This window comes from Xiphophorus couchianus, chromosome 4 (genome assembly GCF_001444195.1).
Source record: "Xiphophorus couchianus chromosome 4, X_couchianus-1.0, whole genome shotgun sequence".
Lineage (NCBI taxonomy): Eukaryota > Metazoa > Chordata > Actinopteri > Cyprinodontiformes > Poeciliidae > Xiphophorus > Xiphophorus couchianus.
Genome location: NC_040231.1, coordinates 32,132,985 through 32,137,760, shown reverse-complemented (window position 1 = coordinate 32,137,760; position 4,776 = coordinate 32,132,985). Strand labels below are relative to the sequence as shown.

General features: G+C 41.1%; 1 long non-coding RNA gene across 1 annotated transcript; it reads left to right on the top strand.

Annotated features, from left to right (window-relative positions):
- The first annotated feature begins 3,544 nt into the window (after window positions 1-3,544).
- On the top strand, window positions 3,545-4,527 carry LOC114142706 (uncharacterized). The gene is made up of 3 exons (XR_003595097.1): window positions 3,545-3,617; window positions 3,691-3,786; window positions 4,410-4,527. It is a non-coding gene; the product is annotated as an uncharacterized LOC114142706 (long non-coding RNA).
- Window positions 4,528-4,776: the final 249 nt, after the last annotated feature.

Genomic DNA, 4,776 nt, shown 5'->3' with positions numbered 1-4,776 from the left:
AGAGGAGAGTGTCTTCATTAGGCGAACACTGATGCTGATGTGTGTGATGGATATTTACTGCAACGGGTGTGCAAACGGGAGCGGCCGCCATTCCTCAACTGTTTTACGCTATTAACAGCGACTCCCCACCCTTTGTCAGCCCATAAAGCTAAGACTCCAGATATATTATGTTTTAATACGCACTTATAAAGAAAAAGAAAACATAAAAATGCAAAATGCAATATCCAGGAGCTGTCACTTTGATAAACAAAGCTGGATATTGATCTATCTCTAAATTGGAGCACAAGAAGGAGGGAGGGGATAAAAGGGGGGGAGCAATAATGTTGAAATCTCAGTAACATGAAATTACATGCTGAAACAGAGCGCATTTCTCTTTGGCCTGTCACCATCCAGCAGCACAGCAGTTGTTTTTTTTAAAGCGGAATAAGATGGAGCCTCACTCAGCCAAGAAGAAGCTGAGGCCGCGTCATGCTGACACGCCGCTGGCTTAGGAACTCATGATACTGGGAGAGATTCTGAAATCAAAGCAAGCATTCACACTGACATAATCCATCTGTTTGTATTTTGTTATGTAACATCATAAGATAAATGCAGTCTGTTTTATTTTAAAAATTTGAGTGAAAATGATTCAAATCTCTTGAACTTCTGCACACAAAAACAACACTCCCTCATGTATTTGAAATGGATGAAGTTACAGAACTCAGACCACAAACCAGGGAAGGAGTTTTATTTACAATAATAAGAATGCAGAAGGTGAATTAGCGTCCAGGTAATGAAACAGACAGGAAGGTGACTAACTGGGAGGACAAACAGGAAGTAATGTGGAAACAGGAAGTGAAAGTTTACCCAGCAGAGGCGTTTCCCCCAGGGGATGCTCTTAAGAGACTCGGACCTCAGCAAATCTGTATCTTTGTAAATGTAGCAGGTATGAGTCTGTTCATTCAACAGGAACTTTTTAAAAATTATGTAGCTTCATGTTATTAAATCTAAAGTTTAATCAGTAAGACTTTTATAACAAATTCATGTCAGATCATGATTTCTTGCTTAATGTCAAGTTGTCACAACAAAGACATTTTCAATAATGCCAACTTTGTAATAAAAGTGTCATGATTTACTGAATGACACTTTATGACAACAGTCATAAATATTCATGAAGACTTACTCATGTTCATGACAGGTGTTATGTCATGTTCATGAGGGTGTCATGACAGTCTTACTCACAACTCGTCAAATAAAGTGTTACCATCTGACATTTCCAACCAATTATTTCACTTTATCATTATGGGGAAATGTGTGTGCAATTTGGAAGAAAGAAATCGAGCAAAGCAGAGCAAAATGTTCTCCAGATGCAGTCTTTGCTTTCTTTAGCTAAGCAGCGAGTTGATAAAAGTATAAATTTGTGTGTGGGGGGGGTGTGCGTGGGTGTGGGTGTGGGTGGGCGTGTGTGTGTGTGTGTGTGTGTGTGTGCCCAAACAACAGGCTACATTAGTAACACTGGATTTTTGTGCAAATGAATCTCAGATTTGCTCAGAAGTTTGTAGATTTTGTTTTGACAACGCCTTTTGAAACATCTTCTTCTAGACCATCTGATGACTGATTGAGTCAATTTGTCAGGAACTGCAAGGGTGAAGCGATAACAAAGTGCATGCTAACTCCCCTTTTTTCGAAAAGAATTTCCTTTCCCCTAACAAGGCATACGGGCCCATACCTAGAGAGTTAGCGCTTCACGTCTTCGACAAATAGACTTACACCTCTCCCTCCACCTCCCACTGTAGCAGATCTCATGGAAGGCAGACAACCATCCTCTTTCCCTCCATCTCTCTATATTAAATCAACCAGTCAGGGGGTGTCAGTCATGCATTCCAGCTCGCAGCTGACAAGTTGGCAGTTGCGATGCAAGAGCGGTTCATTCATTCTGATGACACACTGCCGATATTTGTATGGTGGAAGCCACACATCTCTGCCTTTTTTTGCTGTTAGTCAGTGGAAACTGATTCACAGTTAGACAAGGACGGAGGGAGAAGGGCATCGAACCGAGCCGAATTAAAAGCGTTGACTGGAAGTTTTCAGATCCAGGGTGTCCGACTTGCCAGTTTGAAGTGTGACTGATAAGGCAGGGGGAAAAGTTTACGAAGGAAAACGGCTTGTCTTCCTGCCAGCAAGCTCAATCACCCTAATGTCTGTGGTTCCAGGTCCTATTGATAGGGAAGTGTAATAGCATGTATGTGTGTCTTGGCTTGTTGTCAAAACTTGGGGGCATATTGATGGAGCCAGGAGGGTGCTGAGCCAGAGCGAGGGATGTTCACTGGCTCCGAACTGTTACCGGAGGGGGCTCTTCGGGGCTTCTGGGCATCACTGAAAATCACAAATGCAACCACCATGACATCAATTTGAACTACTCTAAATTTAAAACTAAAGAGGAAAGTTACTATTGCAGAATCTTCTTAAAGCTTGATGAATTTGCGCAAAGCCGAATAAGTTGAGTTAAAATGGCAAGTTCTGTTAAGACGTGAAACATAATGAGTGACCATATTGTGCCTTCATCTGTGAACCAGAAAACTAAATTCTGAGAGCAGAAGGCCAAAATTACAGCCTCTGATCCCTCCAAGGGGTTAGCTGTGAAGTCTGGAAAAATTAACACCTATTCTAAACCGTATGCATCTAAATGCGGATAATTGTGTTTTTCTTCACAAAATGTTCCTGAGCATCCTCAACGAAACTTTGCCTTTAATGAGAGACCTGTCCCAAGAGGGTCAAAGCATGCTGGGTAAAACAACTAATTAAGTGGCAATTAACCGTTTCTGTCTGCCAGCAAGCTAAAGATAGTCAGCCAATTTAGGTGTATGTATCCGAATGCTTGCTCGTTAGCTCAACTACTGAACTTTAAACTAAAAACAAAACAAAAAATACAAGCCAGTAATTCTTGATTTTAACCAAAAAAAAGAAAAGAAAATGTAGGAATCCCACCTCTTGACTTAAAGACGCTGTATGTAACTTTTATTAGAAAAGTTTTTTTTTTTACATATTTGTTAAAACTGTCACCATGTTACCACAGATAATCTGTGGAAAGATTGATGTCCTCCACCTCCTCCCTGTGCTACTACCGTCTGAAGAAATGCACTCACTGCTCCTGACCAAAAACAGCCAATCAGAACCAGGAGGAGGGGCTTACCAATGTCAGGCATTCTCAGGTACTTTTGTCTCAATGTTCTTATTCCGGAGAAACAACCGACTGTTACAAGAAGACTATTTATTCGCCATCGTCGGTGCCCATGCTAGTTAGTGTTGGCATTTATGACACACTCTGATATCTGCAGTGTAGCAGAGCGCAAGGGGAGAAAGTGATTGACAGCGCTAAGACACACCTCCTGGCTCTCATTGGTTATTTCTGGTTAGCACTGGGAGAAGGCAGAGGAGAATCATTTTTTCTCCTTTCAAGCTGTCACAACATAGTGACAGTTTCAACATATATGTACTGTTCTTAATATATAAAAGTCATCTATTGAAGATGTGTTGACAAATATGGTAACTGCATCTGAATCATAGGAAAAAATGAAACGGGAAGAAAGAAAAAGGGCTTCATGCAGAGAAGGCAACGTATGAGATGCATGCTTTGAGTTAAGTGGGATACATACGGGCCTTAACACTGGGTGACAGAGTGTGTGATGTTTTCCTATCTTTCATTATCAGGCAGCCTGCCGGGCCACTAGGCATTACCTGTTGATGACCGAGTGGACCGCCACGCTGATGGACAGATGGATGGGATTGTTGATGAATCCCTGGCAGGTGCTTTGTCAGTCCAGAAGGCAATCTAAAACCCCGGGAGGGGGAAGAAACCACTTAGTCTTCAGGGACGCCACCTTAACATTTCTTACACATCTCAAAATTTCAGCTTCACACAAAAACTGTGCTTACTGACAAGTTCCAGTGTTACATACAGCTTTAATGAGATGATGCTTTTGTCACTTATAGTATAATAGCAGACTATTGCGCTTCTGGATGAGCTAGGTCTAATTTAGAAAAATGCCCATGGAGTAGGTCAATCTCCTCTCTCATAGCCAGTGACTGATAGATCCAATACCTCTGGAATCAGATAAAACTTTGACAAATGGCCCTGTGCTGGCCTGAGCGGTGGTGAGGAGGACGGAGAGAAGCCCAGCATTTGGTATGTCCATGGCCAGCCCTGTCCTTATGTCCCTTCATTGGCTATGATCAATAGGGCCACTCTTTAGACACACACATACTGACACAGGGCGGATGCCCATCATTCCATTATTAAAAGGCCAAGAGGATATTGTTTTCCAAACAATCACTCCTCTAAAAGAAAAACTACAATAATAACAGCAATTATAACTGTCTAAAACTTTATTTTTTTTGCCAGTAAAACATGTTTCTCCCTAATTTCTCAGGCTTCCCTGGTGAGCAGATTTCAAATGACAAGAGAAAAGATGGACAGTGAGACATTTTGCATTTCTGCCTCAAACTCATGGTCTTTCCTCCTGGTAGTGATTAAAATAATGCTTCTCCACCAACAAGTTATTTTAGCTCCTAAATAACTAGACAGCGGTTGATGTTTAAGTATTGAATTTTGGTTAAAGCCATTTAGAACCATGATTCTCACACTGTTGAAAAAAATGCTGATATTTGGGTTATTTTTTGTTGTAATAAGAAGATATTCAGGTATTAATTATTTTTAAGGGAAATACAAAAAGAACTTTCCATGACATAGTGGACAACAGTGAAGCTGTAACAAATCCTGGAAACTACTTATGCAGT